General features: G+C 39.3%; 1 pseudogene; it reads left to right on the top strand.

Moving 5' to 3' along the window:
* Window positions 1–13941: 13941 nt before the first annotated feature.
* Window positions 13942–14040, top strand: LOC132297874 (small nucleolar RNA R71; annotated as a pseudogene).
* Window positions 14041–18701: the final 4661 nt, after the last annotated feature.

Here is an 18701-nt window from a genome sequence, read left to right on the forward strand (position 1 = left end):
TCCAATATCCCTTTCTTTTATTCATTATACCTCAACATAGTTCATTTCATGGTGGAACATCCACATACCATTTAATCCAATTATCGTAATTACAGTCCCAAAAATATATCGTTAAGATCTAAAGTCCATGTCTTACAACGTTTAGACAACTTATACTAAAGTTATAGCCCATAAATATAATTACAATAACAAGAGTCCACAAATCTCTATACCGAATATAACAAACTAAGGTTTTACAAAAACATATGGGACTTAGATACAAAAATAGCAAAATGGTTTTCTAATCCAAATTAGGCCTGTGGTGGAACGTCATCCGTCACTTCTTTCCCGTTTTCTGAAAAAAAAAAATGTTAAATATAAAGGATGAGCAAAATTGCTCAGTAGGTGGTGCCTAAGACACATCTCTTGTGGCCCCGTGAATCCAAATAATGAATAGGAATAGAGGATAGGGGTCATGCTATGCTGGAAAAGAATACAACATAAATTCCAATTTCAAATAAACAATGTTATGCCATGATATGTAATGTCATATATGTCGCTTCCATTTTGAAAATTCAAATCCATCACTTTTCAAACTGTTAATATAACCCATCATTTGGTGACTCCGCAGCGACAAGAGAAAATGATTGGTTACTGTCCTTGACCCTTGGTGCCCCCGTGGCGTCATTTGGGACCCAACTAGCTCAACCACGCTAAGGTATTTTTCCCTAGTTCTTTGTAGGTTACATTAACACACTGCCCATTTGGTGACTCCGCGGCGATTGGGTTTTCTCAAAACCGTTTTACCAAAATTTTCCCCAAAAATCCCTTTTTCATCCTTTTTAAATCACTTTGCCCTTTTTCTTTCATGCCCAATGCTATGGATGTATGTCACATGCTTTACCATTTCTAAGGAATTAAAGAAATTTCTCCTACACAATTTAGCATGCATCCATATAGTCATTTTAGCAACATAATAAACACTTAGGCATGAAAATTAACACTTTAGCATATTTTTCACATAATTCCATCAACACACATAAACATATATTTCAATTACAACAATTATATTATTTTTCAAGGAAAATCAATTTAAAAAAGGCATGTTTCTCATATTATTTAACAAATACACATAATTAACATGCTTCCTCCTAATAATTTCTAACAAGTTAATAATCATCATAGGCATGAAAATTTAACATTTAAACAAGTTTTACATACAAGTCAAGTAATACATATAATCATGTTATCTATACACAACATATATATCATTAAAAAGGCAAACAACTCAAATTAAACATGCTAAATAACAATTATTGGAAGAAAACTCACAAAGGAACAAGAAATTGGGCATTAGAAACCCATACCTCAAGATTATGCAAAACCCCCAAATTGATGCCCGAAATTTCAAAAATTAAGGAGTGCACCAAACTAGAAATTGCTTTTATTGACTTGTAAATCTCGTCGTGAGCTTCAATTTGGCGCAAACGGCACTTAAAAACACCAAGAATTGAGAAAGAAATTGAAGTTTTGTTGTTGAAGAAAGAAAAAAAGAAAAATGAGAAGAAAATGGAAGAACTATACTACCGGGGAGAGATGAAGGTTTTTGAGTCCAAAATAAAGGCCTTTTGGCCTTTAGAAGAGTGAGTGGGGAGCGGGCCCCACCACTAAACATTAAACCCATTTTTTTTTACAATATATATATATATATATATATATATATATATATATATATCATTACATTCTCCCCAACTTTAAAAGATTTCGTCCCCGAAATCAAGACATACCTGAGGGAGAAAAGTGGTGGTGAGCCTTTATAAGTTTGAGTCAAGCTAGTGGATTGAGAAAGCAACCGTCTAACAACGAAAAGAGGGTAAGCGCTGACCCAGCCTATAAGAGGTGCGCGAGGTATGATTGGCGAGCAACGCTGGGTACTTAGAGTGAACCTCCTATTCGAGCTCCCAAGTAGCCTCCTCGACTCTGTAGTGTCTCCAAAGAACTTTCACCAATGGTATCGTCTTGTTCTTCAACACCTTCTGCTGTGTGTCAAGGATCTGAACTGCTCTCTCCTCATAGGAAACATCCTCATCAATGTCCACATTAACCCAACTCAAAATGTAGGATGGATCCGAATCGCACTTCTGTAGCATCGATACATGGAAAACATTGTGGACCCTGTCCAACTGTGGTGGCAAAGCAAGTCTGTAGGCAACCTCTCCTACTCGGTCCAAGATCTCAAAAGGTCCAATGAATCGCGACGATAACTTGCCACTCTTTTCGAACCTCAACAAACCCTTCTGTGGAGAAACCCGTAGAAAGACATGGTTTCCCACCTCAAAAGATAACGGCCGTCTCCGCTTATCTGTGTAGCTCTTCTGTCGACCTTGAGTTGTAAGTAGCCTCTGTTTATCAGCTTAATCTTCTCAGTAGTCTCGAGTACAATATCGGGTCCTAAGGCGACTGTCTCGCCCACCTCAGTCCAACAAGCAGGAGACCTACAAGATCTACCATACAACGCCTCAAATGGAGCCATCTGGATACTCGCCTGATAATTGTTGTTGTAGGCAAACTCAATAAGCGGAAGGTGATCCTCCCAACTACTTCCCAAATCAAGTACACATGCCCAAAGCATATCTTCTAAGATCTGGATGGTACGTTCCGACTGGCTGTCGGTCTGTGGATGGAATGTCGTACTAAGATGCAAAGCAGACCCAAACGTTACTTGAAGTCATTCCCAGAACTTCGAAGTGAACTTGGCATCCCTATCTGAGATAATGGTTACTGGAACTTCATGCAACTTTACAATCTCCTTCACATATAGTACACAAAGCTTCTCTGCATCATCTATTGCCTTAATAGGCAAAAAGTGAGCCGTTTTGGTCAATCTGTCAACGATAACCCATACGGCTTCATTACCCTTCCTTGACCTTGGAAGACCTGTCATGAAATCCATAGCAATATGTTCTCATTTCCACTGCGTTACAGGTAATGGTTGCAACAAACCGGCTGGTCTCTGATGCTCGGCCTTCACTTGTTAACAGGTAAGACACTTAGCCACAAACTGTGCAACATCTTTTTTCATTCCGTTCCACCAATACTGACGTCTCAAATTGTGATATATCTTGGTACCACCTGGATAAACTACAAAGCGGGAAGTATAAAACTCCTGTATGACGTCCTCACGACAAATTGTGGGAATAACCAACAAACCTCTGAACCGCAGACCTCCATCTGCATTCAAAGTCCAATCCTTCACTGTCTCACCATTGGAGATCAAAGTGTGAATGGCATCTAAATCCGGATCCCGTCTCTGTAACTTAATCACCCACCCGACAAGAGTAGGCTGAGCCACAAGACTAAACAAGAATGCCGACTCACTGCAAACATCATCATCAAAACATTGCAATCCCATCTCTGCCAGATCTTCAAGCATTTTCCATTTTCGAATGGCCAAACTAGCTAAAGTTCCATGAGATTTTCGGCTTAAGGCATCTGCTACCACATTTGCCTTACCTGGATGATACTACAAGTCAAAATTGTAATCTTCTAAGAATTCAACCCATCTTCTCTGTCTGTTGTTCAAGTCCTTTTAGGAGAAAAGGTACTTGAGACTTTTATGATCCGAGTACACCTCGAATCTCTTACCATACAAGTAATGTCTCCAACACTTCAAGGCAAATACAACTGCCGGTAACTCTAAATCATGAGTAGGGTAGTTAAGCTCGTGAGTCTTCAACTATCGAGACCTATAAGCCACTACTCTATCATCCTGCATCAACATACATCCCGAACCATCATGTGAAGCGTCACAATAAATCACGTAACCCAAGCCACGCTCAAGTATCACCAACACTAGAGCCGTAGTTAACATTGTCTTCAATTCCTGAAAGGATAACTCACAGGTTTCATTCCAGGCAAATTTAATCCATTTCCGGGTCAAACGGGTCATAGGCGCTGCCAAGCGAGAAAAATCCTTCACAAATCTTCGGTAATAACTCGCTAAACCAAGAAAACTGCGGATTTCAAACACATTCTTGGATTACTCCCAATTTAGAACTGCCTCTATCTTTGATGGATCAACCGATACTTCACCTTCTGAAACAACATGCCCCCAAAACTTCACCTCTTGTAGCCAATACTCAAACTTCTTATATTTGGCATACAATCAGTGCTCTCGTAAAATCTGCAATACAATACTCAAATGGATCTCGTGCTCCTCCCGAGATCGTGAATACACAAGAATGTCATCCATGAAAACTACTACAAACTGGTCCAAGTAATTGTGAAAGACGCGGTTCATCAAGTGCATGAATGCCGCTGGAGCGTTAGTCAAGCCAAAGGCATAACAAGGAATTCATAGTGTCTATACCGTGTACGAAACACTATTTTTGGGATATCCTCATCCCTAACCTGCAACTGATAATAGCCTGACCTCAAATCAATCTTTGAAAAACAACTGGTTCCCCTCAACTGATCAAACAAATCATCTATCATTGGCAAAGGATACTTGTTCTTGATGGTGGCATGATTCAATTTCCGGTAATCAATGCACAACCTCAAAGAACCATCTTTCTTCTTAGCAAACAAGACCGGTGCGCCCCACGGTGACACACTCGGTTGGATGAAACCTTTCATCCTCAAATCATCAAGCTGCCTCTTCAGTTCTTCCAATTCAACTGGTGCCATATGATATGGTGCTATAGAAATTAGCACGATACCGAGCATCAAATCAATAGTGAACTCCACTTCTTGGTGTGGAGGCAACTCTGTCAAATCCTCCAGAAACACATCTAGAAAATCACGAACAATTGCAGGATAATCCTCTTTCACAATATCATCTTCTTCGGCTAGAAGACTAGCCAAGAAGTAATCACCACGACTCCGTCCACGAATTCCATACAATGAAAAAGGTTAGGAATTATTTCGATCTCCCATGAAAAAGAAATAGTCTCCCTCAGGAGTGTAAACTGTGACTCTACCTCTAAAACGATCGATTGTGGCACGAAAGGAAGTTAACCAATTCATCCCGAGAATGACATCAAAGCTAGTCATCTCCAAGAGGATAAGGTCAAATACAAATGGTGCGTCATCAATTCAAACCCAAAGTTTATGCAATGTGGCCAAGTTTTACATTTAGAAATTGCCAGTACTACCTTTCACTAAAAATAGAGCTAGGGCAAGTAGGAATTGTCCCAAGGGATTGAGGGTCGTACTAGGTTGAAGAATCAAAATTAGGGTTAGTAGGTCGAGTGATCAAAGTAGTGGTTGGTTGGTTGGATTAAACTAGATGCAATTTAAACTAAAGTAAACAATAATGCAATAAGGAGAATAAAAGAGAGAGAGAGATCTTGGGGTTTAGAGACCACCACTAAACAAAGCTTTTCTACACCTTTAATGAATGATTAATGAGGGGAAAGACATGTATTGCAACAAATAGTGTGTGTGTAGTTGTTTCAATAAGCATGGATGCCAAATTAAGCATATATTGTCTAAACAACATGGTGGATAGCACAACATATCAAATTAGGCCATTAATCCTTTCTTTAAGCTCACAATCCAAACACATCATAAGGTTAGAGATATATGTTACTTGCTTTCATAAGTATGGAACATCAACAACAAGCATGGATTGTCCTCCCATCTAACAACTACACTACAACTAAGCTAATGACGTGAAATTAAACTAAAGGAGAGGTACAATCCATCAAGAAATGAGTATGAACCATCAAATAAACCACAAGAACACGCCATTAAGCACTATGTCTTGACAATCTCTAGATCTATAGCGTCAATACACATAAGCATGCATCAATAACACAAGAAATAGAGACAAACACATAAACATCTATTGTAGCATACATAGACATATGGATAGAATGAAATGATCAATTGGAAGCATTAAACCACATAATTCATTGAATAAACAAGATTTATATATATAAAAGTGTCAAGACATGAATCACAATACAAATCCCTTCAAAAATACATAAATCAAGAAGTAGAAAGCATGCTTAGGGCTAACTCTAACCCCAAGAGGATGTCTAGCCACTCATGGATGATGTCTTCCAACCCTCAAGGGCAAGCTCTATGGAAGAAATCTGCTCCTTGGTTGATGAAGAGTCTCCAATGGTGTCTCTAACCTCCTCCTCTCCTTCGCTTCCTCACTAAGTATTATCTTCTCTATGTGTGTGTGTATCAAAAGTCTATCTTCTCAAAAAGTGGCTCATATTCTTTATATAGGTAGGTCAAAAATCATCCCAAATGAGTTGGGCTCGTAGACTAATAATCCTCTAATGATTGGATATGAGACAACTTTTAATGAGCTGAAATTTGGATTTTTCTCGGGATTTGGGAGGTTCGATCAATCGAACTTGAGGTGCGATCGATCGAACATGGCTGAGATCTATTGAATTGAAGTTGGATCAATCCTCAATGGCGACGCCTTTTTGGATAAAAACAAATCTGAGATATTTTGAAGATATTTTTGGAAAAAGGACAAAAGTGGTTGGTAGGGTGGTACAACTAGATAAGATCAATCATTTGGATAAGGACAAGATGGTTCGATCGATCAGAGAATGATGTTGGATCGATCGAAGTTGTAGGATCTCTGAATAGGAACAAACATAGCTCAGATCCATTTTGAAGCGCTGAGATCAATGAAAGTTAGATCGATCGAACTTTTCTTGAGATCAATTGAAGTTGCTGAAATTCCACCTTTTGCTTCCTTTTACTCTACTTTGCTCCTTTCTTTGATTCATCCCATAATTGCTTCAATTATGCTCTTATTTGGCTGAGTTAGCTTATTTTGGGGATAAGTACCTGAAAAAGGAAATAATACAAAATCAATTTAAAGGTGGAAAATAAGATAGATAAAGGTCCTACAATACCTAAGCTTAAGGGGTTTAAATACGCACTTTTCAGCGCTCATCACACCCCCAAACTTGAATATTGCTAGTCCCTAGCAATGAACTAGAAAGTAAAGGAATGAAATGAATAACTATACAACTTTGAACTAGAAAGCAATAAATGGGTAACGCCACTTTTGTGGGGAACACGATTGCATTTAGCATATGTAACAAGCCTTTTAAACCCCTAGGTTACCCCTAGTGGATGAGTGAAGTCTCGTGAGGGTTTCTAGAAATGATACCCACAAACACTAAGCTCATTCTTTCAAAAGAGGCACCAATATTGCAAACAAGCATTGGGAGAAAACTACCTCAAGTATGTAATTTTTCAAACATTTCCAAGCAATCTCCCAAAATCTCAACATCAAGCAAACAAGTGTGGTCCTCCACACATCAAGAAAATGATCATGAAAATCAAAACAAATCTAGAATCCCTTTTGAGTGGATCGGCATCAAATATGTTGATATCTTAGCCAACTAAAGAATTAATCACATCCTTACCCTCAAATTAGCACACAAATCTAGTACCGATCATCAAGACAAAGAGTGGACCTTTTATTAAAGCTTTATTGATCTAGGTGCGCTTATTCTTTTCACTCGATTTTTTATTTATTTTATAGGATCAAAGATGGAAGCATGGTGCAATGTGTTGATCTATTAAGCTTTCTAGCGATTCATAAGGTCCAGCGTTAGGTCAATGACTCCCAAACCAGACGGCTTTAGGGCACTAGGTGTTCAGACACTCCTAAGGACTTACAAGCTCAAATCAATTAGGCTACAAATCAAAATAACCTCCATCTAATCATTTCCCACTTCTCACCTTTTGGGAGAAGTCCTCACTTTTTTTTATTAGTTTTGCAAATTATAATTATTTTTATTTATTTATTTTTTTTTAATTATTTTTTTTTCAAGTTCAATTATTAAGCCCACCTTTCGGCGCGAGAAGTTCAGTGCTTGACGAGGCTAGAATCCCGGCTAGTTAGTGAAAAAGGGGTTGTTATCCACCTTTATCAAGAATGAAAGTTTTCAATGCACTACTAGCCCAATTGGGATATAACCAATTCAATAATCAACAAAGCATGTACCCCACAAATGAATGTTAGTGTGCACCTGTGCTAGTGTAGAATCCTAGAGTGAATCTCAAAACAATCATAAAATCAGGACGATGTGGACCACAAATGCAAGCAAGATATCAATCTTTCAAAAAATTTACTCATAAATGGTATCCATAAGGCATACAAGGAGTATTGGACTCTCAAGTCATGCAATTTTTAAATTCTAAGCAATATAGTCCTCAAAAGATTAAAATCATAGCTAGTATGGACCAATCATATAAAAGCTCTCAAATACACAAGACATGCTCAAAATTTTGAATTTAAAAACAAATACTACAAAGTACCATTGCCCCCAAACTTAAATGGCACAATGTCCTTAATGTGCAAAGAGAACAAAAGGAAAGAGTATACCAGTGCAATGAAGGCAAAGAATGGCTGGGACAGAAGTATCCAAAGTAGGTGGCAAAGCCCCCCCAAACTTAGGATTAACTATGGTCCTAAAATTTGGCACTTGGATAAACTCATCAGATAACAAAAGGGATAATAATAGTGCACAGTGGATATGCAAGTGTAAATGGGATAGCAACTGAAAAATAGAGAGAGGTATAAGGGTGGTCCTGAAAATTTTGGGCAGTACTCTCTTTTACTGAAGTCATTGGAATGCACCTGATGGAGTCAAACAGATAGCTATAAGAATATGAAAATATGACATCCATAAAGAAAGTATATATAAACAAAGAATAAAGTACAATACATCCAGTATCAGAGTCGACAGACATGGCTGCAAAAATAGTATAACAGTATCAAAAACATGATGAAATCACAGATATATGAGATGACAGGAGAAAAGAGATAGAGAGATCAGGAAGAAGAGGTAGAACGGGTAGGTCACGTTCTGCGGATGTCTCTGGATAGATCTCTGAATGCGGTCATGACATCCGTACGAAGGGTTGCAATATCAGCTCTAATGGAGACAGCATCCTCTCGGAGAGAGACCGTGTTGGCGCGGATAGATACTACAGCATCCTCCAAAGCCCGGAGTCGCTTTCCAAAGCTAGGTGTCTGTGCTGGAGCCTCAGGTGTGGCTGGATCAGGAGAATGATGATCTTGAGCCTACTCAGCATCGTGAATGGGTGACCCAACTGGAGAGTGCTGCTCAGCGTCCTCTGTAGGCTGCGCCAAATCAATGTTCATATATATGGCAGCCGGATTGACTGGTATGTCGTCCGCTGCCGGGTCTGCTGCTGCTGCCATCTCCTCTGCCTCCGAATCTTCTGCTGCCCCGACAACATCATCCTGAAGGCTCTAAATAAGAGCGTTGTAGCTCTTATCCCAGTCCTTCTTTCCTAACGAGCAGGACCCAGTCTCAGGACGATCCCGTGGTTGGAAGGGATAATGCTGATCACATAGGATTTGGGTGATGAGGTGGCCGAATGGGAGATACTTAGCCCTTTTGGGCCTCTCCTTGCTAATGTAGTCATCATAGAGCTTCCTCATCACGCTCCAGATGAGCGCTGGGATAGATAGCCAATGCCCTGAATAAAATGCGTACAGAGCTGTCTAAAAGTCGTCTCTCCGCTGTATCTTATGGCCGGCCATGAAGATGTTGCGGAATAGGACAGAGTCGAAGAACCACAGGTCATCTGGAAGATAGGTCTGGGTGGCGTAAGCCTCGCCACTGGCATAGTGACCTATTAGAAAAGCTGCCATGTCCGCATATGATGGCCTGTAGAGAGTGGGGTATGTGTCCTGTAACTCTAGAGGGCAGTGATTGGGACAGTGGCAAGATCTGGACAATGTATCCACTGTAATAGAAATCAAATGACCATCAATGGTGGTCCTCAGCTCCGCCGTGTTACGCGCGGTAGGCCGGAGGTTATGGAAAAACATCCGGACTAGCCTCGGGTACACCGAGTCTGTGACAGGGGCAAGAATGGCTTTAAGGCCTCTCCGAAATATATCGTCATATGTTGATCGGGTAAGTACCGATCAGGAAAAGAAGTCTGTATCGAAGACCGACTCGTGCACCACTAAAAGGCGTGAGTATCTACGTAATGGTTGGTCTAACTCCCGAGTTGGCTGAGCTAATGGAGGTGAAGGATGCTTAGCCTCAGCTGAATGGGAAGGAGATGCTCCAGTATCAGAGTGTAATCTGCTATCAGAATGGGGAGACTGTATGGGCTCAGCTGGCTCCTCTTGTATGGGGTCCTGGGCATGAGATGGATCGGCCTCGTCATCCAAACTCTGCCTGCCCCTGCGGTGATAGTTTTTGCGAGTTACAGTCTTGACTCTAGCCATGGCCTAAAAAATAAAAGGAAAAACTTGCAAAGAAAGTTAGTGCCGATATAAAGAATTAAAGTACAGTATAGAATTATGTATCTCAAGTAAGATAGACAAAACAGATAAATGACATGAATCTATGAAAGTGACAGGATGTGAACATGCTAAGCAGTATAAGTGTAAAATGCATCAAATGTGGAAAATCACAGGCATTGGGCATGAATGAGATAGCATGGGCACAAGATACGATGCATGGAATGTGTATATGAAATCTGTGAAGTTCGATCGATCACAAAAAATGTGAGATCGATCTTACTTGATCGATCTGAGAAACTGAGAAACTAAGTTCGATCTTTCTCACTAGATCGATCTGAGAAATCGATCGAACTGTGCGAAGAACATGAGCAGTCACAGATCTGTGACGTGGATAGCACAGGGCCTTCATGAACAAGGTCGTGGGCCCAGCAACACAACATAGTATCAATCCTAATCACTTAATGAGGCTCATACTCCCAAAAATAAATCAAATTTCGAAAATATATATAACCATATATACATATATATACACATATATACAAAGAGCTTCAAACTTCATCAATGGAGATTTTTATCATCAAAATAGCATGGATCTAACATTTAAAACATGGCTACATCATATGGAAGCTTGAATCACAAATGGGGATTCAGATCTCACCCAAAAACTGAGAGAGAGGTGTGGAGACTCGAAGGGATGAGATACGAATGAAGATCCGAGAGGAGAGAGAGAATCGATGCTTGGATCTCGCTAGAGGTGTTCACCGGAGATAGAAAAGGTGGGTGCAGCGGCAATGAAGGATATGGCTTGAAAGTGGGTTAGATCAATCTGTGAAATCGATCTTCAAACCCTCAGGTTCATTTTTTTTTAAAACATTCCCTTGCCAGTTTGATCGATTGAACTGAATCCTCAGATCGATCGAACTGACATCGATCTCTCCTCAAAGTATTTTTAAGATTTTTTTTTTTTTTTTTTTGAATATAAATAATAAATAAAAAAAAACGATAATAAAAATTAATAAAATATTTTTTGAAATTTTTGAAATTAAGAAATTAAAACAAAGTCAAAGATAGTGAGATGAAGAACAAAGATCGATCTGAACAAAATATTCGATCGATAGGACAGAAAGTTGAAATATGCAGGTTTTTGGGTTCAAAATTTTTCTAAGTGTTGGAACTCAAGATCGATCGAACTTGAAGTTTGGATCGATCTAAGGACATATGATCGATCTGAGAACAAATTCGATCGATGGGACAGAGAGGTGATTTGGATGCAGGTTAAATGCAGATCGAAGTTCGATCGATCGAATCCTCCTTGGAGATCGATCGAACTTATGCAAAATGCTCAATTTTAACATAAAAGTACATGCAGTCCTAATCACAGTTCCTAGCAATGTATATGAGCCTAAAGCCAATATTTAGACTTCGCAAGAAATGAAATTAAAGATAGAAATGAGGGAGGAATAGGGTTTTGACACCCTACAAAATGTCTTGCTAGTCTTTAACATCTCTAGCAAGACGTTGGGCTCTTTTAGCTTGGATCAAACATTTTGTAGTGCATCCCCTCCTCAATGGGGTGATAAGTGCTTTGAACTCCACCCAACAAATTGTTCTTTAAGGAACTTGTTGGATTAAGCTTAAAAGATGTTTTCGGTCCTTGATCAATGCAATCTTTAGGCTTCCACGCCCTTTCAAAACAAGATTTTGAAACAACTTTCTTTGGTTTTAAGGTTGAAGATGGACTTTTTGAAACTTTGGTCTCACACAAAAACACAATTCCTTCATTTTTGAGGTCATAACATTTCTCTACAACATTAATCTCTTCATGCTTGTCAAATGAATTGGGGTTTGGATTAAAAATATTCAACTTTACCTTCATGTGGCTAAATGAGATCTTCATTATCCCCGTCCTATAATTAATGTTGGCATTCGCGGTTGCTAAGAAAGGACGGCCAAGGATAACGGGAATTTGGCTCTTAGGATTTGGGACCGGTTCCGTGTCAATGACAACGAAATCAACGGGAAAAAAGAATTTATCAATTTTAATCAAGACGTCCTCAATGATACCCCTAGGCTTTTTAATTGATCGGTCGGTAAGTTACAAAACTACCGACGTCGATTTCAAATCTCCTAAGCCTAATTTGACATATACCGAGTATCAAAGATGATTAACACTTGCTCCTAGGTTAAGAAGAGCCCAATTAATGATATAATCACCAATGATGCCTGAAATAGTAGGTGAACCGGGGTCCTTAAACTTTGGAAGAGTGTTATGCTGCAAAATTGAGCTTACTTTCCTAGGTGCTTGGCTTTTGTTCTTCCTCTTTTGGGTGTACAAGTCTTTCAAGAATTTGGCATAAGCCGGAATTTTCTTGATTGCATCCAAAAGTGGAAGATTGACTTTCACTTGCCTAAACACATCCATGATTTCATTTACTTTGGCCTTTTGCTTGTCATTTGAAATAGATCCTTTTAAGGCATCCGGAAATGGAGCTTTTGGTTCAAAAACCTTTTCAGAAATTTTCTTTGAAGTCTCTTCAACACAAGAAGTTTTCAAATCATTTTGTAAATTTCTCTTTTCAAAATCACTTTTCAAATCTCTTTTCAACACATTCTCATTTATATGGTCATGCACATGCAATGAAGGAGGAATATGATATGAAACGGGACGGGTGTCAACTTGTGGTTGCACCGGTTCACTATTTTCATTGGACATACCCACTTGGTTGTCCACAACCTTTCCAGTTCTCAAGGTAGTCACCGCATTGCCATGCTCTATTGTGTGACCTTCTGATGAGGAATGAGTCTCCATAACACATTGTTGCTTTTGTGGGGTATTCAAAGGTATTTTCCCTTTCTCTTTAGCATTCAAAGTACTAGCTATTTGCTCTACTTGGGTTTCTAGCTTAGCAATGGATTGAGAGTGAGAATGAAGTAATTGTGTGTTTGCCTCTAAAGTGCCTAAAGCGGTCAAAACTTTCTCTTCAAAAGCGGGACTTCTAACATTTCCTTGGGAATATGATGGTTGATTAGGAAAATAAGAATTTGAGAATTGGTTTCCTTGTGATTGGTATGATGATCTAAAACCTTGGGAACCCTAGCCTTGTAGTGGAGGTGGAATGTATTTCCCTTGAAAACCGCCTTGGGAAGGGTTTGAGCCCTCCCCTTGGTTTTTCCAAGAGAAATTCGGGTGATTCCTCCAACTAAGATTGTAGTGATTGCCATAAGGATTGTTCCCTTGATTATCAAAAACAGCATTTGCTTGTTCATAATGCTCACTTTGCAAATGTCCATGGGGATAATTGGAAGTAGAATGTAAAACACTTGAATAAGTCATACATGTCTTATTAGATGCATGATTAGAATGGTTAGGGAAGGAAGATACTTGATTCGCTGAGTTTTGGTTGATAAAAAATTGATCAAACCTTTGAGAAAATGATTTTATTTTGGCGGCAAATTCATTGGAGTGGTCGACTTGATGTAAGCCAACACTCTTCCTACCACTAGAATTTCTACCATTCTTCGAAGATAAAGTACGATACAAAGAATTTTCACTCATGCTCTCATAAAGACGCCACACGTCATCCTCATGCCTATCAATGTAAGAGCCACCCATGGAAGCATCAACCATATCCTTGTAATTATCCGATAAGCTCTCAAAGAAATATTGAACTAATTGCCATTTGGGCATATCATGATGTGGACACTTCCTAAGCAATTCATTAAAGCGTTCCCATACCTCATGAAATGTTTCTCCATCCCCATGTGAAAATTCCCTAATTGAAGTTCTCATGGCATTGGTCTTAGAAACCGGATAGTACTTCTTCAAGAACTCTTGTTGCATTTTCGCCCAAGAAGTTATTGAAAAAGGCCTAAGATTGTTAAACCAATATTTTGCCTTGTCTTTAAAGGTGAATGGAAAAAGTTTAAGTCTTAAGACTTCTTCCAGCATGTCCGTGTATTTTACGGTGGAACATACTTTAAGAAACTCATCCAAATGCTTGTAAGGTTCTTCACTTGGAAGTCCATGATAGTTAGGAAGCATTTGTATGGTTTGTAGTTTGATTTCATAGTGGTGTGCTCTAAATGGTGGCAATTGAATGCATGTGGGTGCATTATATTCATTAGGCACATAGTGATCTCTTAAAGCAAGGGGATGATTAGCAATTGGAGGTGCAACATGGGCACCTTGGTTGACTTGAATGATGGGAGGAGGTGGAGCATAGATTGGCCTTGGCATTCCCAGTGAAACTTGGCCTTGTTGTTGTGGTGGATGAACAAATGGCCTTGGCATGCCTAATGGAACTTGCATGTTATCATGATGCACATTGGGGTGGAGGATGCCTTGTTGGTCTATGTGACCAAGGTCCTTTACATGGTCCTCATTATGTCCTTCCATTGATTAAATGGATTGACTAGAACTTCCTCTTCCCATAAGGTTTCAAACAATGGATTCAAGATGAAAATTTAAAGGGACAAGAGTGGGTCTCAATGATCTACGACCATGCATGCACAATGCAACACAACAAGAAATAATGACAAACACTTCACCTTCACAACAAGTCAAAAATCAACAAACTTCCTCCACATACAATGTTTTCATACTCCCATGCTTTAACACAATATGCAAGAAAAGTAAATTGCCTCCACGCGGGCTCACGATTTATCTAAGAATTGAAATACAAGCCTCCACGCGGGCCGACGATTTAACTAGAGATTGAGTAAGAAAAAGCTCACAAAGGTCCTTTAGCACTTCAACTCCAAATTTTTAGCTTAGCTTAGCAATTTTTTATTTTATTTTATTTTATGATTTTAAGCATTTTTCCTTGCTTGCTTAGCTCTTTTGCTTGGAATACTCATTTGCTCACCTTCTTAGCTCAATGCTCCTTATCAAACAAGAACAAACATAATAAGTAATAAAAATTGAAAACAAAGTAAAGACACAATCAAAAGAGTACTAATTCCTAATTGATTCCACAAATACGACGTCGCCAATCAATCAATCCCGGGCAACAGCGCCAAAAACTTGGTGTGTCGTCAATTCAAACCCAAAGTTTATGCAATGCGGCCAAGTTTTACATTTAGAAATTGCCACTACTACTTTTCACTAAAAATATAGCTAGGACAAGTAGGGATCATCCCAAGGGATTGAGTGTCGTACTAGGTTGAGGAATCAAAATTAGGGTTAGTAGGTCGAGTGATCAAAGTAGTGGTTGGTTGGTTGGATTAAACTAGATGCAATTTAAACTAAAGTAAACAATAATGCAATAAGGAGAATAAAAGAGAGAGAGATCTTGGGGTTTAGAGATCACCACTAAGCATAACTTTTTTACACCTTTAATGAATGATTAATGAGGGGAAAGACATGTTTTGCAATAAATAGTGTGTGTGTGGTTGTTTCAATAAGCATGGATGACAAATTGAGCATATATTGTCTAAACAACATGGTAGATAGCACAACATATCAAATTAAGCCATTAGTCCTTTATTTAAGCTCACAATCCAAACACATCACAAGGTTAGAGATATATGTTACTTGCTTTCATAAGTATGGAACATCAACAACAAGCATGGATTGTCCGCCCATCTAACAACTACACTACAACTAAGCTAATGACATGAAATTAAACTAATTAAACTAAGGGAGAGGTACAATCCATCAAGAAATGAGTATGAACCATCAAACAAACCACAAGAACACGCCATTAAGTACTATGTCTTGACAATCTCTAGATCTATAGCATCAATACATATAGACATGCATCAATAACATAAGAAATAGAGACAAACATATGAAGATCTATTCTAGTATACATAGACATATGGATAGAATGAAATGATCAATTGGAAGCAATAAACCACATAAATCATTAAATAAACAAGATCTATATATATATAAGTGTCAAGACATGAATTACAATACAAATCCCATCAAAAATACATAAATCAAGAAGTAGAAAGCATACTTAGGGCTAACTCTAGCCCCAAGAGGATGTCTAGCCACTCATGGATGATGTCCTCCAATCCTCAAGGGCAAGCTCCATGGAAGAAATCTGCTCTTTGGTTGATGAAGAGTCTCCAATGGTGTCTCTAGCTTCCTCATCTCCTTTGCTTCCTCATTAAGTATTATCTTCTCTATGTGTGTGTGTATCAAAAGCCTATCTCCTCAAAAAGTGGCTCATATTCCTTATATAGGTAGGTCAAAAATCACCCCAAATGAGCTAGGCTCGTACATCAATAATCCTTTAATGATTGGATATGAGACAACTTTTAATGAGCTGGAATTTGGATTTTTCTCGGGATTTGGGAGGTTCGATCGATCGAACTTGAGGTGCGATCGATCGAACATGGCTGAGATCTATCGAATTGAAGTTGGATCGATCCTCAATGGCGGCGCCTTTTTGGATAAAAACAAATCTGAGATATTTTGAAGATATTTTTGGGAAAAGGACAAAAGTGGTTGGTAGGTTGGTACAACTGGATAAGATCAATCATTTAGATAAGGACAAGATGGTTTGATCGATCAGAGAATGATGTTGGATCAATCGAAGTTGTGGGATCTCTGAATAGGAACAAACATGGCTCAGATCCATCTTGAAGTACTGAGATCAATGAAAGTTGGATCGATTGAACTTTTCTTGAGATCGATCGAAGTTGCTGAAATTCCACCTTTTGCTTTCTTTTACTCTACTTTGCTTCTTTCTTTGATTCATCCCAGAATTGCTTCAATTATGCTCTTATTTGGCTGAGTTAGCTCATTTTGGGGATAAGTACCTGAAAATGAAAATAATACAAAATCAATCTAAAGCGGGAAAATAAGATAGATAAAGGTCCTGGAATACCTAAGCTTAAGGGGTTTAAATACGCAGTTTTTAGCGCTCATCAACAAAAATCGACCCGGCTATCACAATGGAACAATCCCGCACAACTCGATTCAAAGACACTGAAACCCTAACTGGCGTATCAACACACAACGCCTGATCCATAAAACTGACCTCTAACCCCGATGCAAGTGCAAATGATGATAAAATGAAGGAATAAGATATGCTAGAGTCAAACAAAACACGGTCCCAAGAACCAAACACTAGAAATATACCTCGGAGAACTGATGGACCAGAAGATGCATCGGCCTGAGCAAGTGCAAAGACACGTCCTTGTGGTGCCTGTGCCTGAGAATCGCCAACCTGAACATCAGATTGCTGCTCCGACACAGTAGGAGTATCCCTCCTAACTGGTCGTGAACCCTGAGAAGACGTGGCAGGCTGTGGTGGTGGCAGTGGTCTGAAACCTAACTGAACTGTAGCCTACTGTGACGACCTCTACCGTGACTCTTTGCCATTTGTGGTGCCTGCTCCCTGACTCGGATAGTCTCGAATCAAGTAGCCCTACTGGCCACACCCATAACAAGCTATCGGAGCTGAAGAAACTGAAGACAATCTCATAGGACAATTGCACTTGTAATGTCCAGGCTGCTAACATTGAAAATAAACGACTCCACTCTTGTCCGACCCAGCTAGCATAGGAGTGGTAGGAGCAAATCGTGCAGACTGCTACCCTTGAAACTGAGATGAACCACCCATGTTCCTCTTCCATGAAGGTCCTTCTGAAGATGACCCTGCATTCATCTTTTTCTTCCACTGTTCCCTTCTTGCATCTTTATCTTTGGCCTCCGCCTCTAGCATCAATGCTCTTTCCACTGCCTCAGAATAAACCTTGATGCCCTGTGCCATTAACAACGGTCTCATTTTGTAATTAAGACCGGAAATAAACTTTCGAGTCTTATCAACTTCATCTCTCACCATCTTTGGAACAAAGCGGGAAAGAGAAGTGAACTTGTTCTCATATTCCGTCACTGACATATTGCCTTGGATAAGGCTATTAAACTAGTCCCTTAGTTCGCACCTCTTGGGAGCAGAGAAATTCTTCTTATAGAACAGTTCCTTGAACCTATCCCAACTCATCTTTTCAATCTTATACTAATTTGTGACTGACTTCCAACAAAGCTTGGCATCCTTTGAAAACTTGTAAGTGGCTAGGATAATTTTCAAGTGATCATCCGTCACATCAATAGAAGTCAAATAGGTTTTCACTTAGTCCATGTAGTCGTCCGCTACCATTGGATCTGCACCACCCTCAAACATCACTGGCAATAACTTAGAAAGCCCTTTAATAATCTTGAGATATTTCTGTGCTGGCGTCTCCTCTACCTGAACTACCGGTTGTGGTATCGGCTGCGGATGAGTAGCAATTGTAGCCCTCAAGGCTCTCTGTAACAAACGGTTTAATACTAGTTCCGCTGAACCTTCACCCTCTTCAACGGGTGTCTCAACATCATCCCTTCTGGTAAAAACACCTCTTGGGGTAATAAAATCCCTAAGAAGTGTATCTTCTTCATTTTGCTCCGCCAGATTGGAGCTAGATCTTTCTCCAACATCACCTCTTATCGGCA

This window comes from Cornus florida, unplaced genomic scaffold, assembly GCF_030987335.1.
Source record: "Cornus florida cultivar Cherokee Brave unplaced genomic scaffold, ASM3098733v1 CherokeeBrave_3.0.0_Hap2_Chr02, whole genome shotgun sequence".
NCBI classification, from domain to species: domain Eukaryota; kingdom Viridiplantae; phylum Streptophyta; class Magnoliopsida; order Cornales; family Cornaceae; genus Cornus; species Cornus florida.